Raw genomic sequence first — 22,308 nt, 5'->3', positions numbered from 1 at the left:
CCAGCAGATACACTGGCTGTCATTTTGCAGGTGTTTGTATTTCTTTCAACCTTTACAGTTTCCTTTATACTTCATCTAAAAAAAAAATCTGGCCCTTCTCTTTTTAAAAGATTTATTTATTTATTTGAAGGTCAGAATTACAAAGAGAGAGAGAGAGAGAGAGAGAGAGAGAGAGAGAGAGAGTCTTCCATCTACTGATTCACTCCCCTAATGGCTGCAATGATTGATTGGAAGCCAGGAGCTTCTTCCGAGTCTCTCAGGCGTGTGCAGGGGCCCATGGACTTGGGCCATCTTCCACTGCTTTCCCAGGCCACAGCAGAGAGCTGGATCGGAAGTGGAGCAGCCGGGACTCGAACCGGTGCCCCCGGCACTGCAGGTGGAGGCTTTACCTGCTCTGCCACAGCGGCGGCCCCTCCTTTCTCTCTAATGGTGTGTTGGTCAGATCAGGAGGTGTTATGAATGAGGCTGCCACATTCACCTGAATTCAGAGAACTTTAAAAATCTCTGTGACCTCTGAGTCCCCTGCTGAGAGTGACGGCTTCGGGTGATGGTGGTCAGGACCTGAGGGAGGGAGGAGAGGAGGCGGAACGAGGGGGTGGGGCCTGAACCATTGCGGGGAGAGCCCATGCCCGGGCAGGTGCACCATTGATCATGGACTGATGAGAGGCAGAGGCCAAGCATGGTCCTCCCATCTGGGCGAAGATTCTGGACTGAGCATGGTGAGCAGTGTCAGCGGTGCCATGCAAAGAGCCAGTGCTTTGGGCCTCAGTTTTTCTCTCTTTAAATTGGGTCAGCACCATGTGACAGTTCCTGAGCTGACCAGCACCCTGGCGGGGTGGGGTGGGGCATGGTGTGGTGGGACGAGGCCCCGCTGCAGTTGGCTGTCTGCAGCCCCGTGCTCGTGGGCTGCAGGTTCTTGGAAGCCTGGTTCTGTGTTCGAGTTGTGGGGAAGGCCTTTGGAGGCGGTGGGGGTGGGTGCCACCGGCACAGAAGAACGGAGCAGGGGGTGGGGAGTGGAGGAGTGCCTGCCTCCTGGGGCCCGGCAGGACATTCCTTGGGAATCCCTGGGGAAGCCTCAGAAAGTCGCACCTGCTGTGCGGGTTCCAGGAAGACTGCGTGGAGCTGGGTGGGCCCTGCAGACGTGAGCCTTGGAGCCCAGGGTGGGCGGGCGGCCGGGTCACAGGCCGGGGGCCGGAGCCTCAGGTTCCCGTCTGAAACACGGGCAGGGTGGCGTGGGGAGGACGGCTTCCTGGGGCTGGGGCGTGTGCCTCTCTCCCTGGAAGTGTTCCGACTCCGCCTTCCTTGTGATGTCAGCGACTACCTGCGCCTCGTGGCGTGTGCCGCGTGTGGCGGGAGCTACACAGGCATACAGTCAGAGCCAACTAAGTGTCTAGGCCTGGGTCGTCCAGCGTGGTCTCCACCAGCCATGGCTGGCTCTCGAGGGGTTTCAAATGTGGCAGACCCCAGGTGAGATGTTTTGTGTGTGAGATACACATCACGCTCAAAGATTCGGTCTGGGGGAAAAAAAAAGAATGCAATCTCTCGTTAATTAGAATTTGGTGAGTGGATGACGTGGCAAGATGCTAATAACCTGGGTGTGCTTTACTAGGCTAATAAGAAATCATTTCACCCACTTTTTCTTTGATTGTTAAGAACTGTGATGGGGCCGGGTGCTTCGTTACATAATGAGGGTTTATGTGGCTCGCAGATTTGGAGGCCACGAGCCCCGGGTGGGGGAGGCCGCCTGCAGTCAGCCCTCAGCCCTCAGCCCTCAGCGGCACAGCGTGGCAGGTGCATCTCACGGCAGGAGTGTGGGCGAGTGAGGGAGAAGAGCGCTCAGGGGGCCGAACTCGCTTGACAATGACCGTGACCCCACCTGCCACTGGTAGCTGCAGAACCAGCCACAGTGAGCCAGTAACAGGATGTCAGCTCCCTTGCACAGCCTTCGGCTGCGAGTTGGGGGAGCTGGGCATGTGGCTTCCAGCTCACGGTGGGGGGAGGGACGCAGGTTCCCCCCCTGAAGAACTACGCCCCCCAGCGTGGCCACACCCCCGCGTGTAAGCAGCCACTGAGCAGGAAACCCCGTGCTACAGTCTATAAAAACTCCCCACGGCCTACAGCCTAGAGGCTCCAATGTCCCAGTCCCATGTGGGAGCGCTGGGGTTCGAGTCCTGGCTCCGGCTCCTGAGTCCAGCTTCCTACTCACGAGTGCCCCAGGCGGCAGCAGGTGCTGGCTTGGGCGGCTGCGCCCCAGTTGTGAGAAACGCAGGTTGAATTCTGGGCTGCCGGCCTCGGCCTGGCCCAGCCCTTGCTGGCCTGGGCATTCGGGGAATGAAGCAGTGAATGGAAGTTCTGTCTATCTGTCTGTCTGTCTGTCTGTCTCTGCAACCTTCGCTTGCTCTGTCTCACAAACAAACAAACAACAAGAATGCACACAGAAAACGTGCCCCGGACCTCAGACTGGGGCGACAGGTTGCCTCCTGCCTCCTTACCCGCTCTGACCAAAGCTTTCCTTTTCATAGAGACGGGTGCCCCGGTGTTGGCCTGCACTAAGCCTCCAAAGCACATTCGAGCACCACTGTCTGTAACAAATGACCCCAGGCAGCCGCTGGAAACAGTCCCGGAGCTCTTGCTGGGCAGCCACTGGGCCTTTGCACAGCTGGGTTCTCCGCCCGTGGGCTCCCGGGGGAGATCCAGGTGGGGGTGGGTTGTGGTCCCAACTGGAGGCTCGACTAGGGGGTGCTGGGCACCGTATGACCGAGGGCCCCCCCGTGTCTCACTAGCACATGACAGGGTCTGCCCTGAGCTTCCAGGGGATCCCAGGGGTCCCCTACGAGCTGGTGCATAGGTGGTGCCCAGTGCTACTGAGTGCTTGGCTCCAGCCTGTGGAGACGGAGTCTTATATAACATAGCACACCCAAGGCTGTGACATCCGTCACCTCAGACATATTCTCCCTGTTGGAAGCCAGAAAGCAGATCCACCCACACGCAAGGGGGAGAGGGGTTACACTAGGTCCTGACTCACTGGGGGGCGTCCTGAGGTGTGCACACCCACACAGGTGATCCGCTAACATCCAAATTCCGGAATTAACCACATGGCTCGCATGCTATTTCTTTTCTTTTTCTTTCTTTTTTTTTTTTTTGGTAATTAAAAAATGTGTTTATTTGAGAGGCATAGAGAGAGAGAGAGAGAGAGAGAGAGAAAGAAAGAGAATGTCTTGTCCACTGGTTCACTCCCCAAATGCCCACAATAGCCAGGGCTGGGCCAGGCAGAAGCCAGGAGCCAGGAACTCCATCTGGGTCTCCTGTGTGGGTGGCAGAGACCCCCAGTACTTGAGCCATCACTGCTGCCTCCCAGGGTGCACATTAGCAGGAAGCCGGCGTCCAGAGCGGAGCCAGGACTCGAACCCAGGCACCCGGATGTGGAATGCGAGCTTCCTAGCCTGTGCCTTAACCACCCGGCCGAGTGCCTGCCCACGCTTTCTTTTTGGAATGATTAGGAACGGCTCCCAGGACGAGTGAAGCTCTGATTTTCCAAACTGGCCAAGGGCCGGGCAAGGTGGGGCGACTGGCCCCTGGAGCCCCACAGTTGCATTGTGGAGAGGACGGAGGATGTCCTGGGACTGGGTTGAGCTGACCTGGGAGGCCCTGGGCCGTACTGCTCAGGTTTGCCTCGCTCTGATGAAATATCGGACCCAGGCTACGTAGGAAGACGGGAGGGGTCTTGAGCTTGCCGTTTGGAGGTGCAAGGGCACACCATGGTGGGAGCAGAGGAGAGGGTGTGCCAGACCCAGCGAGCTCACGCCAGCCAGGACGTGAAACGCACACCTACGGAGCATGGCCTCCGTCCGTTTAACCATGCGAAGCCTGCGAGTTCATGGCGTGGTGTGCCCAGTTCCAGAACCTTCTCATCATTCCACCGAGCAGCTCTGGACGCATCAACAGTCACTGCCCTCCCCTCGCCCGCCCCTCGGCCACCACTTTCCCCTCTGTGCCCGTGGATCGCCTGGACGCGCCCTGTAACGGGTCACGCTACGGACGGCTGTTTGTGCCCGACTTTGGTTTTGTGTGACGTTGTCCAGGTTGTGCACCTCACAGCCGTATCAGCCCTCCGTCCTGTTCACGACTAAGTACTAGTCCATCTCAGCCTGTACTGCACTGCCTCCCGCTGTTCCCCAGTTGGTGGACACTTGGTTTGTTTAAGCGTCTGGGCTCTCATGGATAACGCGGCCACGAGTGCGCCTGTGCAACTCTTCCCATGATCCTGTGTTTCCAATTTTCCTGGAATTCCCAAGTTTTAGGATACTTTTATATCTGGCTTTCCAAGGAACCGCCACATGGTGCGATGCCATTTAACGTCTCGGAGGGAGTGTCGTGTTTGTCTAAGTATTCCGGCATGGTTCTTTTGCATGTTTCAAAAACTGGAGGTACAGGGGGCTTAGCTGGGGTGCAGTGGGTTGAGCTCCGGTGTGTGACACCACACCCCATATTGGCACGCTGGTTCACCTTCTGGCTGCGCTGCCTGCTCTATTCCCCATCCAGCTCCCTGCTGACGCACCTGGGAAAGCAGCAGCAGGAGGCCCAAGTGCCACCCACGTGGGAGACCCGGATGAAGCTCCCTGCTCCCGGCTTTGGCCTGGCCCAGAGCTGGCTGTTGTGGCCATCCGGGGGGTGAACCGGGGGTGGAAGATCTCGCTCTCTTTCTCTCTCCCTCTCTCTGTCGCTCCAGCACTCTGCATGCCCAAGAGCCGCGCGAGAGAGGCCCGGTTGCTGCTCTCGTCCTCGCCGACACCTGCAGCTGTCTGCCTTTCTACTTCCGCCATCCCAGCTCCTCGCGGGTCTGGCGTGCGCCTTCCCGGGGCACGGAGCCTCTTGCATGTGTCTGTGTTCTGCCTTCTCTGGCACAGAGTCTTTGGCCCGATTGGCATTGCACTGGCCATCTTTCAGAGTCCAGGGCTGGGTCTGTCTCTGCCCTGTTCTCTGCCTTGCATGTTGTCGGCGATGGGTAAATGCATGTTCCCTGTTCAGGGAGGATCCTCCTGTGCTGTCGCCGCGTGCTGGGGGAGGAGGGGAGGGAGAGGTCCTTTGGTGTTCCTTTCCCTGCAGTGGGAGGTGCGCCCTCCTGCTGGGGCTGGGGCAGGGCTTCTGGCTGGTGGGGTAGGGGTGGGAGGGGCCTTGGGGACCCCGGGGGACCGGTGACCGGATAGGTATTTAGAGGTCTGACCCCAGGGGAAATCCCTGGCCACAGGATCACATTCTCTCTGCCTGGGGCCCTGCAGCCCCTGCTGAGCCCCCTAAGCAGCCCCCCCCCCCCACCATGCCTTTGTCCCAGAGAGAGACCTGGAGCTCTGGCAGAGCTGCTGATGCGCATTGACAAGGCAGGAGCCCTTGGGGACTGAGTTCAAATCCTGCTGCTTTTTGGGGAAATTTTTATTTATTTGAAAGATATGAGGAGGGGGGAGATGGGAGAGATTGATTGATTGATTGATTGATTGATTGATTTTCCATCTGCTAGTTCATACCCCAGATGGCTGCAGCAGGCAGGGCTGGGCCAGGCCAAAGCCAGGAGCCAGGAGCTTCATCCGGGTCTCCATGTGGGTGCAGGGACCCAAGCACTTGGGCCATCTTCTACTGCTTTCCCAGGTGCATTATCAGGGAGCTGGATCAGGAGCCGAGCAGCCGGGACTCTAACCGGTGCTCATATGGGACGCTGGCCTCGCAGGTGCGGCTTTATCTGCTGCCCCACAAGGCCGGCCCCTCAGATCCTGTTTCTGCCGGACAACCTCACATGGCACCAAGGACCTTGCCTCTGGCAGCCTCAGTTTACCCATCTGAGAGATGGGAGAGTGGGGTGTGTGTGTGAAGATACTGTTGCTATGGAAACAGACACCACCATCTGGAACTGGAACTCCCTGGGACCAGCTGGGCAAAGTAGGGTGCGGGGCACGTGCTTGGGGCCACCCCCAGGGGCTGCGATTGGCATTAGGGCTCGTGGACTATGCATCCTAGGAGGGATGGAAGAAGACTTTCAGGCACAGAGTTGGGGAGTGAGAGCTTTCTGCTTTGGGAGGCTTTTTGGGTTTCTGGGTTGCACCTCAGTGTGTGATTCCTGCTGGTATCATTCATTCATTCATGCATGCATGCATGCATTTGGCAAAGTCTGAAGGCAGACCCAGTCGGGGGCAGAGCCAGCCCTGTGGAGCTCACGCTGGGGACTGTGGGGTGTTGGCGGCACCCGTGTCTGCTGGTACCGGGGTCGGGGGTGGTGTCTGTGGCGTCATCCAAGCTCATTTACGGGCGAGGGAGCTGGCATGGTGGGAGCAGCACCTGCTGGGGCCGGGAGCCAGCCCGCGATCCTGTGACGGCTGCTGTAGGCTCCTGGCTTCCTGGAATCTTTCCCCTGCTGCACTAGAGGTGGGTGTGCCGGTGGCACGTGGGGCTCTTCTGGTGCTCACCAGCGTGGGGTCCAGGGGACAGGCTGGGCCCCTGAAGCCACTGCCTGCTGGTCCCTTGAGCCTGGCTCTCTGTGGCTGCAGGAGTGCCCTGGAGGAGACCCAGGGTGGTGTAGACTGGAACCTCACCAGATCTCCGGCTCCCTGAGTGATCCCAGGCACGCGGGGGGAAGGGGTGGCTTCTGGGGCCTCAGTTTTCTCAGCTGTAAAATGGGCTCGGCTGCCCCTTCCGAGGACAGAATTAGCACCGGAGGTGAGCTTCTCTCCCAGGGCGTGGGGCAGTGAGTGGCTGCGCCACCTGGGGCAGAGGGCATGAGGACCCCGTGGGGGTCGCCGCGGCTCAGGGCCCTGTCTGTACCCTCGGACTTGACCCTCTGGGCGTAGGGTCTGCAATTCTGACTTCTGGGGCAGACAGTGACCCTTGGGTTGAGAAATTACTCTACCCCGCGCTGTGGGGTCCCCAGGTGGGGGCGGGGCCAGGCTCAGAGGGCAGTGAGGGCCGTGCACTCCCACTTGGCTGGTCTGCGATCCTCGACATTTCTCCATTTCTGGCCAAGCTGGCGTCAGAGCTGGGGCCAAGCGCAAAATGAGAATGCAGGCCTGGAAAAAAAAAAAAAAAAAAAAAAAGCAAGGGGGGCTGGCGTTCGCCTGGGACATGCGCGCCGGCGCATCGGCTCATGGGCGCATCGGTGCATCGGCGCATCGGCCCATCGGTGCATCGGCCCATCGGTGCATCGGCCTTGCAATCCCGACCCCTCCGCCTCGGACCCAGCCTCCTGCTGGCGCGCACTGCAGGAGGCAGCCGTGGGTCCCTGCCAGCCACGTGGCGCAGCCCTGGCTGCTGTGGCCATCTGGGGGGTGACCCAGCAGGCGGAAGAGCTCTCCTTTGGACTCTCTGTCTCTGTGCCTTGGAAATAAAAGGAAAATAAACGAATAAACCAGTGTTTAGCAGGCGTGAGAAGGATCCCCGAAGTGTCAAGCGCTCCCCTTGCTCCTGCGGCCTCTGGCTTCCCTTTCCTGGTGTTTTTAAATTTGCCGTTCCCCCGCCTTCTAAGTGAATTCTTACTTATAAATAATTACGCGTGCTCCGTCGCTCTCTCTGTATGCTTCAAGGTCAGTTTCGAGAGCAAATATTGGAGCATTTAAATCAAGGGCAGAATCGTTGACTCACACAACTTACATGTGTGGCCGGCACCTCCACACGCGTTGCCGGTCTCCTCGCGCGGGAGGCGGGCTCGGGGTGGAGGCTGCGGGTCTCCCCTTCACAGGTGTGCTCCTGTCACTGCCCTCTGTGCTGCCCTGCTGAGCGGCGAAGAAAAGTCCGGAAGGGGAAGGAACTAGAGTGTTCCAGCCTTCCTTCTTCTTCTTCTTCTTCATGTTTTCTTTAAAGATCGATTTATGTGTTTGAAAGGCAGAGTTACAGAGAGAGAAGGAGAGAGAGAGAGAGAGAATGAGAATCTTCTACCTGTTGGTTCACTCCTCAAATGGCCACAACAGGCCGGCCCCGTAGCTCACTAGGCTAATCCTCTGCCTGCGGCGCCGGCACACCAGGTTCTAGTCCCGGTCGGGGTGCTGGATTCTGTCCCGGTTGCTCCTCTTCCAGGCCAGCTCTCTGATGTGGCCCGGGAGTGCAGTGGAGGATGGCCCAAGTGCTTGGGCCCTGCACCCACATGGGAGACCAGGAGGGGCACCTGGCTCCTGGCTTTGGATCGGCGTAGCTCTGGCTGTAGTGGCCATTTGGGGGGGTGAACCAATAGAAGGAAGACCTTTCTCTCTGTCTCTGTCTCTCTCTGTCTAACTCTGCCTGTCCAAAAACAAACAAACAAACAAACAAACAAAAAACACACAAAAAAACAAAAACTTGCCACAACTGCCAGGACTGGGCCAGGAGCCAGGATATCCATCTGGGTCTCCCATGTGAGTGCAGGGGCTTCCAAGTGCTTGGGCCGTCCTCCGCTGCTTTCCCAGGCGCATTAGCAGGGAGCTGGATCAGAAGGGGAGCAGCCGGGACTCGAACCCAAACCAGTGCTCAGATGGCAGGTGGCAGCTTCCCCTGCCGGCCCCTCCCTCCCCTGCCGTGTCACTCTTCCAGGGGAAGTCTGCAGGAGTGGGCAAGGGCGTGGCCGGGTTCCTTGGGTCCTTCGTGTTTCTTGGACCGCCGTGACCTTAGCTCCGCCCTTGAGGTCTGGGTGGAAAGTAGGAGCTCTTGGGGCCCCCCTACCCTCACCCCAGCGTCACACCGCTCACGACTGTGTAGGTGGTGCTGGGTTCTTTCGATGGTGCAAAAATGATCCGTGTTCAACAGATATCCTGCTCTGAATCTGTGTCCTCCCTGGCGGGTGCTACATGGTCCCCACTGGAAGTCAAGGTACCTGGGGGTGCAGATGGCTCGCTCAGGGTGCCGGTTCTGGTCCTGGGGTGCTGTTTCTCTTACCCAGGGGGGACACTGAGGCCAGAGAGTGGCAGAGCCTCAGACAAAACCAGAGGCGGTCCCGCTAGGGCCACCCTGAACCTGGGATGGGAGGTCAGAGACGTCCTGGGGGTGGGGTCGTCTCCCTGCCCCCTGCAGACCAGGTGCCTGCTCATTCATTCATTCATTCATTCCACAAATGACAGCTGACCGCCTACTGTGTGCCAGGCGGAGGAACTTCCTGAAGACACATACGAGGGCCCCAGTGACTGCGTCTGGCTGGGAGGCTGCCGCCTGGCTGGGGGAAGCCCAGCACAGGCACAGGCATGGCGGTTGGTCGGTAGGCAGGGGTTTCGGGGGAAGCTGCCCATGCCCAGGACCTCGGCAGGGAGAGGGGAAGGCAAAGATGGGGCCCCACGGCGGAGACGCCCAGCAGCCTGGTGACTCCAACCCCCACTTGTCCGGGCCCAGCTCTCAGCCTGGATTTTCTCCCGGAACTTGGCTCCTGGCTTGCAGCTGAGCCCTAGCTCATGGCCTCAATGTGTCAGGCCGGCTGGCTCGCTCTGTCTGTTCCCTTCCCTCCCAGAGTCTGTGCGTGGAAACCTGCGTCAAGCCTGCGTGTCTTCCCACCGACTCCCTTCCCGCCCCTGCTCGTGTAGCTCCCAGGTCACCGATCTCGGGGTCGCCGGGAGCCGAGGAGCTGGGCTGAGACCTGGGCCGTGTGAGGCTCAGCTGTGGGCCCTGAGCCGCCAGGCCACACGGCCAGACTCCCGCTCCTTCTGCCTCTATCGCCTTTCCCTGGTCTGTGAACTCCTACTCAGCCTTCAGAACCCTGCTCTGCAGCTCTTCCTCTGGTTTTTAATCTGCTTTGAGGCAGAGCAACTGTCAGGTGCGAAGGCCCTGGGCAGGGAGAGCTGGATGCATGTGAAAGTCGGCCAGGGCAGCTGGAGGAGGGGAGAGGCAGTTGTGTTGGGACAGGAGCCAGAGAGCGGACAAGCCCCTCATCGCCTAACCCCCTGCCGCACTGAAGTGTTAGGATCTCTGCTTCCTTCCTGGAGGTGGTGTCCTGGTGGTGGGCCCAGGCCAGCGGGCAGGGGACAGGAGGCTCCACTCCTGCTTGCTCCCCTCTGCTCAGGAAGGAGGCTGGGCCCTCCCCACATGGCTGGGGGGACTCCATGCTAAGGGGTCGGCTGAGGGTGGAGTGGGCAAGAGGGGAGCGGATGTGGGGCCAGGAAGGGGAGGGGTCTGGGCAGGAGTCAGGCTCTACCCACAGCTCGTTTTCCTGTGTCATTTGCGTTTTCTCAGAAATCATTTTTTTTTTTCCTTAAAAAAGCTTCCAGCCAAATGGGTATCCACAGGATGCAGTTTCAAAGGGACCCAGGACTGTGGCCCCACCCAGTCTCCAGCTTCCGCGGGCTCCGTCTCCCACCCACTCCCCGGCCAAGGCCGCCCAGAGCCGGGCTCCTGTACAGGGTGGGCCAGAGCCCTGAGCCTGGCATGGCCGTGGGACGGCAGCACCGCCAGGTTGCCACTGTGCAGAGGGAGCACCTGGGCTGCCCCCAGGGAGCCGGGAGCTCAGGTGAGGGGTGGGCGGGGCTGCCCGCTGGAACGCGGGTCTACCAGATGCACAGGCTGCTGCCTCCCTGGTTAGGACAGGGAGGGCCCCAGGGGCCCTGTACCACAGCCAACCATTGCACATCACAGGAAACAATCCTTCCGACAGACGGCCAGGGCCTTGAACTTGGCGTGTCGGCTTCCGAGGAGTGTGGAGGGAGTGCGGTCCCTGGAAAGGCGGCCCAGGAAGTGCCTGGACAGGAGGGTGGAGTCGTGGGACCTCCCCTGCCCCTGGTGCCTGCTGGGGCTCCCGAGGGGAATGTGTGTTGGGAGGGGTTCTCTATCCCCCAGGGAGAAGCTGCCTGCTTCCAATTCTTCCCACGGGGGAAACTCTCGTTGGTGCTAACACATCCTGAGCGCCTCTCCCTGTCTCCCGTTTGATCAGAGGAACCCAGAGCCTTCTGCGGGCAACGCTGTCCTGCTCCAGCGTGTGACAGTTTGGGTAGACAGGGGTCCCCCGAGCGGGGCCCTCAAGGGTGACTGGGTGGGTAGACAGGGGTCCCCCGAGCGGGGCCCTCAAGGGTGACTGGGAGTTTGACAGGCAGTGGCAGGAATGCTCTGGCTGGTGGGAGCCTCTGGGGTCAGGTCCTGGAGGCAGAGGGAAATGGGGTGTTCGGTAGAAGAGGACCCATCAGATGTGACTGGGGCTGCAGGGCAGAGGTGACCGGCCCATGTGCAGGGTCTCGGGACTCACCGGATGGAGGGAGGAAGGTGGGAGGTGGGAGGGCTGTGGGCAGGAGCACAGATTTAGAGGGAGCGAGACAGGTGGCAGGCGGACAGGAGGATCTGTCGGTGCTGCCGACTGAAGAGGAAGGTGACCTGCAGAGGCACGGTGGTTCCGGGCCAGAGCCCAGCACCACCGCTTAGCCTAACGGTGACGGTGATGGTTGATGTCATGGTGGTGATGGTGATGATGATGGTGATGGTGGTGATGGTGATGATGGTGGTGATGATGGTGATGGTGGTGATGATGGTGATGGTGGTGAGGATGGTGATGCTGGTGATGATGGTGATGGTGGTTGTCATGGTGATGGCGATGGTTGTCGTGGTGATGGTGGTGGTTGTCATGGTGATGATGGTGATGGCAGTGATGGTAGGATCACATAATTATAAATTATAAATAACACTGTCAACTAGCATTTATTTTTATATCTCTCACCTCCTTGTTATGAGACATCTGTGGACTGACACCCTCTTCACCCCCATTTTCCAGAGAAGGGAACCGAGGCTTGCCCGTGCCCACAGCTGGAGAACGAGGGTGGCGGGACGGGGTGGCGTCTGGCCTGACCCCCCTGCCGCCTGGGCCCCAGCCTCTGCCCTGCCCAGGGCACCGAGCTGTCAGACTGCTCTTTCGCTCAGCCTCTGTCCTGCTCTGACCCTGGGCGGGGCCCTTGGAGGAGCTGGCTGCGCTTCCAGCCTGGGGCCCGTCATGCCCTTGGCTTTGGCAGCTGTACACTGGTCTTGGGAGGGAGGGGGCCCCTCCACAGCCCACAGCTCCTTTGTGCCAAACCCTGGCCTGAGTGAGATGAGTGAGGAGGAATCTGGTGCATATGGATGCAATTTCTCCTGGAATATATAGCAGAGGGCGCGGGACAGAGGCAAGCTGCCTGGGCTGGCCCGAAAATATGCAGATGATTGCTTCCGAGAGGTCCCCCAGCTCCAAGATGCAGCCGACGGGGCTGGCAGCGCCAGGCTACTGCGCCGTCCCCTGCTGTGCAGGGACCACGATGCGGAGGAATTCAGCCAGGCTGCACTAGGCACAGAGACCCCTCCAGGAGGCACAGCGGCACGGGGGGTGTGCGTGTGTGTTTACATTTGTCTGCTGTGTGACATAAGTGAGCGTCTTGATCTGGCTGAGCCCTCACACTCTGTGTCTGTCAAAGGGGGAGCCCACCCCCAGGATGCTCCGAGCATGTCCACCGATGATCCATCCCCAGCCTCCCACTCCTCCCAGCACCTTCTTCTACCGTAGGGGCGGCCCATCAGACCATCCCATGTTCGAACTGCAGTGATTGGTCTGAAGATGAGCATGTGACCCACGCCGGGCCAATCAGAGCCCTTCCCTGGGAGTTTTGCTCTCAGGCTGGGTGAAGGCAGCCCTGAGCTTTCTGTGGCAGTGCGTCCCAGTGTGCGGCCATGAAGAAGCAAGTGGGTGATGAGTTAAGGGAGGGATCGGTGAAGACAACGCAAACGTCCCCATGAAGCTGGCATCCTGGGGCTTGCTTCATCCTCGTCTTCCTCATAGGAGTCTTGGCGGCAAGAGCCGAGAATACACCCTGTTTTGCCTGAGCTAACTGGAGCTGCGTGTCCGTCTCCTCTGACCAGTCCCGTGTGGATGAGTTCCAGCCTCTCCGGGCTGCCGGGCCACCTCCATGGTGCGTCGCTGCTCCCCAGAGCGGGTCTCTGAGATGGGTATTCACATCCTGTGTATCCATTTTAACAACCGAGCCCGCCTCCCTTTCCCAGGAACTCCACGGGGCTGAGCCTCCTGCAGGAAGTCCTCCAGGGAAGCCCCCGGAGGCAGAGGTCAGCATTCTCCCCCTATGCAGCTAAGGTGATGGAGGCACAGAGAGGCCGAGGGACTCGCTCCAGGTCGCCTGGCTGACCAATCGCCGAGCCGGAGTCAGACTCGGCAGGTCTCTAGCGCCTGGTCTGTGAGGGGGGCAGGTACTGAGGATGCGAACAAGCACTTTATCTAGTTACTTGTTGTTTTTGTGACCGTCACTTCAAGATCGCCCGGCGTGGTCACTACTATTTTTATCCTGGTTTGAAAGATGGAGAAACAGGGGCCGCTTGGAGAAGTTTAAGGGGCCTACGAAGGCCGCAGGGCTAGGAAACCATGGAGTCACAGTGCGTGAGTTAGTCTGAGGCCGCGGGGCTGGCGGTGTCGGCGGCCCCCTGCCCCTACCCCGCCCTGGGGCTCAGCCCACAGCTCTGTGCATGGCGGGCCAGCCGCCGGCAGCTTCCCCTCCTGTCTTAGCTCCGGTGCCTAATCACAGTTCTGGAGGCTGCAGTTCCAAGATCAAGGTCAAGATGCCAGTGTGGTTGGAGCCTGGTGGGGGCCTCACTCCTGGCCTGCTGACAGCTGCCTGCACATGATGGTGGGGGAAGCAAGGAGAGAGAGAGAGAGGTCTTTTTTTTTTTATGAGATCGCAGTCTTTTTAGAGCAAGGCTCACCCTTATGATCTCATTTAATTTTATCTCCTAAAGACCGTATTTCTATATACAAAGGGGCTTTGAGAATTTCACAGAACATGCATATTATAGAAAAATATGCATAAATTTCAAAAATCTGTTGCATAAAAACAAGCTTATCTTTTTAAGATTTATTTATTTATTTAAAAGTCAGAGTTACACAGAGAGAGAAGGAGAGGCAGAGAGAGAGAGAGAGAGAGAGAGGTCTCCATCCACTGGTTCACTCCCCAATTGGCCACAATGGCTGGAACTGCACCAATCCAAAGCCAGGAGCCAGGGGTTTATTCTGGGGCTCTCACGTGGGTGCAGGGGCCCAAGGGCTTGGACCATTTTCTACTGCTTTCCCAGGCCATAGCAGAAAGCTGGATTGGAAGTGGAGCAGCCAAGACTCGAACTGGTGCCCATATGGGATGCCGGCACTGCAGGCTGTGGCTTTACCCGCTATGCCACAGTACGGCCCCAAGCTTATCTCTTCTTTTTTTTAAGATTTATTTATTTACTTGAAATTCAGAGTTACACAGAGAGAGAAGGAGAAGGAGAGAGAGAGAGAGAGGGAGAGAGAGAGAGAAGTCTTCCATCCATTGGTTCATTCCCCCAATTGGCCACAATGGCTGGAGCTGCGCCGATCGGAAGCCAGGAGCCAGGAGCTTGTTCGGGGTCTCCCACATGGGTGCAGGGGCCCAAGGACCTGGGCATCTTCTACTGCTTTCCCAGGCCACAGCAGAGAGCTGGATCAGAAGTGGAGCAGCCAGGACTTGAACCGGCGCCCATATGGGATGCCGGCACCGCAGGTGGCAGCTTTATCCACTATGCCACAGTGCAGCTGCAAGCTTATCTTTTAATTCCATTTTCCACAAATTTTTTTGGAAGAACCTCTGTAAACCACAGTGGGGGCTGATATGTGGATTTGAGGGGGAACAGTTCCCTCTGTTGCACTAGGCGTGGCCGTGTAACGTGGTTAACCGGCGGCGTGTGTCGGACTTGACACTGTGCTCATTCCAGGCAAGGCCTTGAGGGGATCTGCAGACTCTGCTCTTTCAGAGAACCCGGCCTTCCCATCACGAAGGTGAGCCTGGGCTTGCCTGCTGCGGGACGGCACAAGCGGTCCCTACCAGAGCCCGGCTTCCCCCTGCAGGACCACTGACTGACAATGCACAAGGAGCCCAGCCGTGGGCAGAACAGCCCTGCCTAGCCCTGCCCTGAATGTGGATCTGCAGAACTCTGAGCTAAGCATGTTTCTTGTTTCTTAGCCAGGAAGTTTTGGTGTGCTTTGTTACACAGCAGAATCTAACAGGTACTGAGACATTTGGGGTGGGGAGGGGGCAGGTGGATCTAACTGGGGGCTTCTCTAGGAGATTTTGGGAAAAAAAATCAGGTCGGGGGAGGGAAGTGAGAAGGGCAGGGCCCTGGGGAAGCATCTTGGGATTCGGAATGACGTTTTGGTCAATGATGCACCTGCTTGCAATGCAAGTGCCCTGAGATGATGTCGCCTGGGGATGCGGTTGCCATCTGGGTCTATGCCAGGACACTCCGTGATGCTTGCCTACTAGGGCATTGCCTGCTGGTGGTTATGTGTGCACGGCTGCGTATCTGTGCGCCTAGGAAAAGGCAGAAATGGAGAAGGCGTGAGGCACTGGGGCTCTCGGCCCGCGGACATGGGGTCCTCACCAAGGGTCTTCTTACAAGGAACAGGCTGGATCTTCAGACATCTCATAGCATCTATGTCCACCTGCAAGGGGGCCTCGGGCCACAGCACAAAGGCCCTGGGACTGGACGTCGCTGGCTTGCCCTCCTCACCCCTGCCACTTTCCTCAGCCTCACTTGTGGCTAGGGTGTTCTGCAGGTTGGGTGGATCAGGGGCTTTTTCCTGCAGAGGGAATTCTCCACGTGTGGTGGCTTTCCCTGGACACAGCCCCACCGCAAGCCCAGGAGCACCATGACCTTCAGCAGCTGACCTTGCTGCTGCTGCTTCCTCTTCTGACTTTGGGCTCAGCTACAAGACCGGCTTTGGTCTACGGTGTGTTAGCAAATAGGACGCAAGTGCAGGCTTGCAAAGTCCCATCGTGACCGGGCTTGCTCGCTCTCACTCCCCGCCACTGCCAAGAGCAGGCTGTGCCCTGCGTTGTCCTATTGGAGGATGAAGCCCGAGGAGTGGCCCTGGCCGAGGCCAGCCTAGATCAACCAACAGCCAGCCAAGCCCCCGACACCAGAGTAAACCCAGCTGAGACCCACAGTGCAGCCACTCGAGACACGCACGTGACAAGTGCCTAGCATTGGATGCCACTGTGGTGATGTCATTACTGTGCCTTGCAGATTTATTGTGACAAAGGGCATAGCAGTGACATCTGGAGAGAGATGGTGACAAGGAGTCTTCCTCAAGCCAGCTCTGGCTGTGTCTCTTTTGCTGGGGGCCACACGAAGGGATCATGAGACGCCATTTTTGTCCCCTCCCCAAACCCACTCTCTCTGCAGCCCAGAAGGCGTGGCATCCGGTTCCTGGGGCTGTGTTGAGTTGCCTGTCATTAATAGCAAGGCGGTCTCAGGAGCCCACCCCACCTGCCTGCCCCAGCTGAGTGGTGTTTGCAAGAGCTGAATACTTGTATTGTTTATTGCAGTAAGCGCACCATTAATCAGGCAGTTTGACGACAACTCGGGCTGTCCCCACGGGCTGTGCTCTCTGTCCAGTGCCTTGGTGACAAGTGGACACTCGCTGGACTGGCAGGGTGGAAGTGAGCGGTGCTACCCTTCCAGTGCCTCTCTGTTCTCCGCCGAGGGGCTCAGAGCGGGGACTTCAAATCGTTTGTGGGAAAATGTCATTAAAAGATAAGCTTATTTGGATGCAAAAAAAAAATTGAAATCCACGCATATTTTTTTTTCTGGATGAATATTTTCCATAGACTTCTGGAAGCTTTCTCATGTGTCCAGGGCCAGGCTGTAAAAAATACCTAGGCAGGATCCCGGCCCCTCGTCGGGGGGTGCTGGCTGCGCCCGGGGAGCTGCAGGCACGGGGTCTTCTCTGCCGAGCCCTGGGCGGAGCGTGCAGGAAGCAGGCACACATCACCGAATGGCTGACACACGGAGATGATTTGCTCGAAGCGGCAGGGAGAAGCTGAGCAGGAGCATCAGTAAATCTCGGGGGAGCGCGGGGTGGGGAGGAGGGGGCGGCGGTGACAGGTGCACAGCTCACTCCTGTGCCAGGGTGGGGGGGGGGTCTCGCTTCCCTCCCCCTCCTGACGCACTGGCTATTTTTAACCCCCTCTTTTTATAGTTCAGACGCATTCATGTCAAAGTCACCACGCAAGGAACGCATGAGGCGTCCTGGGAAGTGACGCTGGGCCGGACAGAGCCCGGTCGCCGTCTCGGCTGACGTCAGAGCAGCCAGGCGGGCGGTATGGCGTGCGGCTCCGATGAGTCACCCTGTCTCCCTCGCTGCTCCTCTGTCCCCGGGAGCTGCCTTGTTGGGAGCTTCCGAGGGATGAGGACAGGGGTTCCTGCTAGAGCTGACCGGGCCGCTCATCTCCCACTCTGAGTCCTGGTGGTGGGGGGCGGCACCCCGGCACTGAGCGCCAGGAGCCAGTGGTGCAGCCCCAAGATGACCAAGCTCCGTGCGGCTGGGTCCATTACCCACCCCTTGGCCGGGGGCCCCTTGCAGAGGCCAGAGTCCATCATGCCTCCCTCCCATCACTCCCTGGGCCTTCAAGTCCAAGTGCCTGCCCCATGAGCCTGTGTCCTGCCTCTCTGGCCAGTCTCAGCTCACGCCCCAGGCTCCAGCTGCCCTGCACCCCTGGGGCTGGCACACGAGAGTCCCCTTGCTCAGGACACCCTCCCTCCAAGTCTTTTGCCTGGCTGACTGCTGGTTGTCCCATTTTTTTTTTTTTTTAAGATTTTGTTTGCTTACTTGAAAGTCAGAGTTACAGAGAAACAGATGCAGGGAGAGAGGTCTTCCATCTGCTGGTTCACTCCCCAAATGGCCACAATGGCTGGAGCTACACTGATCTGGAGCCAGGAGCTTCCTCCAGGTCTCCCACAAGGGTGCAGGGCCCCAAGGACCTGGGCCATCTTCTACTGCTTTCCCAGGCCATAGCAGAGAGCTGGATTGGAAGTGGAGCAGCCAGGACTAGAACCGGCGCCCATATTGGATGCCGGCACTGCAGGCGGTGGCTTTACCCACTATGCCACAGCTCCGCCACCTCCCCTCGTGCCCCTGCCTTTCCAAAAAATATAGGTGGAGTCTGAAGCTCCCTCTTGTTAAAACTGAGCAAATATTTTGAAAATGTTTATTTATTTGAGAGACAGGGAGGGAGGCAGAGTGAGAGAGAATGCTTCCCAGGCGTCCCCAGGGAGCTGGAGCCAAGAACCCAGCTCAGGTCCTCCAGCACGGGTCACGCGTCTTCACAGGTCTGCAGACCCCGCCCCTGGGTGGGCAGGGGAGGGGCCATGATACAAACGCCATGCGCTTGTGCCTGGCGCTCCTGGGAGGCTCACTCTCAGGATCCAGGCTCCCTCCACGTCACTGGTGGGGGCTTCCTGGTGGGCACACGGGGAGGGCTGGCAACCCCCTCGGGCGCAGCCTCCCCCGAGCTCCGGGCCAGCAGCCAGGAGCCGCTTGCCCGCCCTGCAGTGAGCTGCACCAGCGGAGTCCTGGCTGTGCCTGAGCACCACTCTGACGCGGGGCAATCCAGCGCGGGCATTCCAGCAGCAGGTCACACAGCGAGGGGATGTGTTTTCCATCAGGGAGGCGGAGCCGAGGTGACTGTGGGTCTGTGCCCATCCCAGGGCGGGGGGCCCTCACCTCCCTCCCCAGAGACTTAACTTGCACCCATTGCTCAAAGCAGGGATTCCCAGGCTGGCCTGGGTCAGGCTCCTTGCTGCTTCATGGCCACGGTGGCTGCCCCAGGGAGGTGGGGCCACCTGTTGAGCTGGGCGTGGGCGAGTGAAGCCCCCTCCCCCGCGCAGGGAGCGAGGATCTGGGCATTAATAATACTGTTAATTAAGCAGCCCAGAAGAGCACGGCTGGGGCCAGCGAGGGGACAGTAGTCTGAAAGGGAACCCAGGGATGCGTCCACAGCTTCCCAGGCAGGGCTTTCAAAGGAGCAGCTGTAGGGAGCGGCCGGGCGCAGAGGGCCGGAGCGGGCAGGGACGAGAGCCCGTGCCCGCTGCCCGGCTGCGTTCCTCCCTGGCACCCCCTGCCCGCCCAGCTGGACGAGGGCTTCTTCAGAGCTCCTGGGCAGGCTGGATGCAGCCGGCAGCCAGACAGCACCAGCTGGTCCTCACAGACTCCCCGTGAGACCCCTACATCCCTGTCTCTTTGTATGCAGTAGCACAGGCCGAGAGAAGTTTCATTTCCTCTTAGCTGCCGATATTGGTTGACTGAAAGGGGCTGGCTGGAATTAGGTTTAGGATTAAGAAGCCTAGTCTATGGGAAAACATGCTGGGGTTGATTAGTGATGTCTGTCATGAGTATGGAAATGGGAACTTGGGGCACGAGTGCTATCTGTGGATTGGATCCCCACGATCACTAGTGGTTTAAGAACATGGACTTAGTGTAGGTCTTCCCTTCTTTCTGGGTTAGTTTCCCCATCTATAAAATGGGTGCCAAGTATCCATGAGGGATTGATTTTAGGACTCCCGTGGACACCAAAATCAGAGGATGCCCAAGCTCTCACCTCACACGCATAGTGCTCACAAGTTACTGGTGCAATCTGCTCCTATACTCCAAATCATGTCTAGATAACTTGCAATATCTAGTGCAGTGTAAACAGTTGTCCCACTCACGCCCCACCACGCCATGACCGTACTCATGGCAGACATCACTAATCAATTCCAGTATGCGTTTCCATGGGGCACTGATTTCAGGCTTCTAAATCCTCAAGTCCATTCTAAATTCTCCACGCTGGGTTGATGACTGCACGTGACCAGTGCAAGTGCCGTTTCCCCCCCAACATGTTCTTTGTCCCCGAGTTGGTTGCAGCTGCGGAAGTGAGCCTGCAGGTAGGAAGTGCTTTGTGATCACTGATCTCGGGGGGGGGGGGGGAGGTACTTGGAAGGATGTAAAGCCTTCATATTTGCATATCCGGAAGCGTTGCTGAAGGGCTGCTGATAGGTAGATTGATCCATCAATCTTCCATCTGCTGGTTCACTCCCCCAATGCCCACAGTGGCCGGGGCTTGGCCAGGTCGAAGCCAGGAGCCAAGAGCTTCCTCGGGGTCTCCCAGGTGGGTGCAGGGCCCTAAACACCTGGGCCGTCTTCCGCTGTCCTCCCAGGTGTCTTAGCGGGGAGCTGGGTCGGAAGTGGAGCAGCCGGGACTGGAACGGGAGCTTGGATGTGGGGTGCCAGCGCGCCCGTGCAGCCCCTAGATGGACACAGCTGAGGGACGCAGGGACAGAGGACGTCGCCCGCAAGGCCAAAAGCGTCTCCTACTTGGCCCGTTACACAGAACTGTCGCCCAGCTCCGCATGACGCTTTCCAGGGCATTCCCCGTCGTCACCGTGCAGTCTGCCAGCGCACTCATTATCAAACCCCTTTCCAGATGAGGGACCGGCAAGCCAGCCAGGGCCGTCACGACCGTGACCTTGAGCCTGTTCCACTCTGACTCGGATCTCACCCCAGATGCTGCTGATTCTGCCCCGGCCCGAACACCCAGCGTCACTCGCCTGGGTGAGGCCAGCGACCCCCAGAACCCCTGCTCCTACCTCCCATCATGCTGAGGTCTCAGGGCTCGTGGGCTGCTTCATGCTCCGATCCCTCCCATGGCTCCCTAGCGCTGCAGCCCGGGGGTCCTGAGCTCCTTGGTGCGGCCAGACGAGGCCCCTGCTGCCCGCCCCGCAGCCTCTCCTGCTCTGGCACGGGCCACTCAGCGGCTCCTCCGCCAGGAATCCCTGCCACCCCCTTGCTGTGTGCAGTCCTAAGGCTCAACGCAGTGCACAGGGAACCCAGGACACCTTCCCCTTCCTCCCCTGCCCCAGAGCTCCCCCCCACCGCCCCGCCCTGCCTCCCTTCCCCCACCACTGCGGGCTCTGGGTTGGAGCTGCTGCTGACCTGCCTGTCTTTCCTCCGGGCCTGGGCGCTTCTCGAAGGCAGGGCCTGTGTTGCTCAGCACTGCCTCCCAGCACGGGCCGGCAGCCAGCGGGCGTTCCCCACGTGTATCACAGCTTTGCAGCTTCCGAATCCAGCACCCCACTGTCGGCCTCGCGGAGAGGTGCCCAGCACCGAGACGCCCCCTCCCTCCCTGTGGCCGTCCCAGGGCCTGAAGGGGCTGGCAGGTGCCCTCTGCCAGGCAAGGATCGTGGCAGCTCTTGGCCTCATTATTTTTGCTGGAAAAATGCTCCAGCAAACATTCCGCCACTCACCTGTCTTGCTCCCGAAGCATCTCTGATGGGCAGAGTGATGGCGTAAATCATGATAAGGGATTCTAAGGGGCAGGTGAGTGGAGGAAGACAGGCACAAACATGACCAGGCGCCTACTACATGCGTGCTTTCAAAACGCTCAGTTGCAGCTTCAGGCATGGCTGGGTCCAGGTGCTGGAGTCAGGTCAGTCCGGACGTGGTGTCTCCTGGTCTCATTTTCAGGGCTCCCTCCTGGGTCACAAATCACAGAAGGGGACGGAGCCCTGTGATTGGCCGAGCCCAGGCCTGAGCCCAGCCACAGAGAGAGGAAGGAGGCGGAGTCCAGCACAGGGGCTGGGCGCTGGGCAGGCAGATACTGCAGCTGTCTATCACAGGGTCTGCCGGGGAGGCGGAGTCACAGGAGGTAAGCGACCTGCCGGTGTTCACACAGCAGGTAAACAGCAGAACCCTGAGCGCAGCTTAGGTCTCTAGGACTTGCATTTATTGGGCGCCTACTCTATGCCAGGCCCCGGGCTAAGCTCTGAGGGTCCCAGGGGCCTGGTGTCCCGCCTCCTTGCTCTGGCCCCGGCCGCACCCCCCACCTGCACAGTCCCGCCTCGGCTCTCCCTGGACTTGCTCCAGTCCTGCTTGTCTCTGTCGGCCCAGCGAGACGGATCCCATCTGGCCCTGGCACCCTGAGCCCCCCCCGCCCTGTTCGCCTGTGGCTGCACCTCCCCCTCCTCGCCTCCTGCTTTGCTTCCCGAGGCTCCCCCTGCAGGACCCCAAGCTGCAGGCCCGCGGGCACCTGGAAGAATATGGCAGACGGTGCCGCCCACAGCAGGGAGGGAGGGGCTCACTCACTGCTGGGCTGCACCTGGAGCCCAGAGCACCCACCTGCCCCCAAGACACGCAGAAGAGGGAGAGGCTGCCTCACCCCTGCCTGGGCGCACCTGGCACGATCCCCACCCCCATGCACACACCCACACGTGGAAACCAGGCCCAGCGGCTCCCTGCCCCAAGGGGTGGGTGGGTGGTCCCAGGGTCTCCTCCTGGATTGCCACGCATCCCCCGCCCTCCCAGCAGCCTCTGGGACCTCCCAGTCCAGCCGTGGCCTCCTGCCTTGGTGGTCTGAGGTTGTTCTACGGGATTCGTGTCACCTGGTCCTCAGAGCCCCTCCCGGTGTCTGGGGCCAGTGGCTTAGTTTTGCTGTGGCTGGGATTTCCCTTCACCCACAATCTGTCTGAGGCTCAGCACGCCGGGTTTTCTGTGTCTGCCTTTTGTGGGAAATAGGACTTCATTGGTCATAGGTG

This window comes from Oryctolagus cuniculus, chromosome 21 (assembly GCF_051225735.1).
Source record: "Oryctolagus cuniculus isolate XC-2025 breed Fujian yellow rabbit chromosome 21, ASM5122573v1, whole genome shotgun sequence".
In the NCBI taxonomy this organism is placed as follows: domain Eukaryota; kingdom Metazoa; phylum Chordata; class Mammalia; order Lagomorpha; family Leporidae; genus Oryctolagus; species Oryctolagus cuniculus.
The sequence above is the reverse complement of the archived record's forward strand: the minus strand, read 5'-3'. Positions refer to the sequence as shown.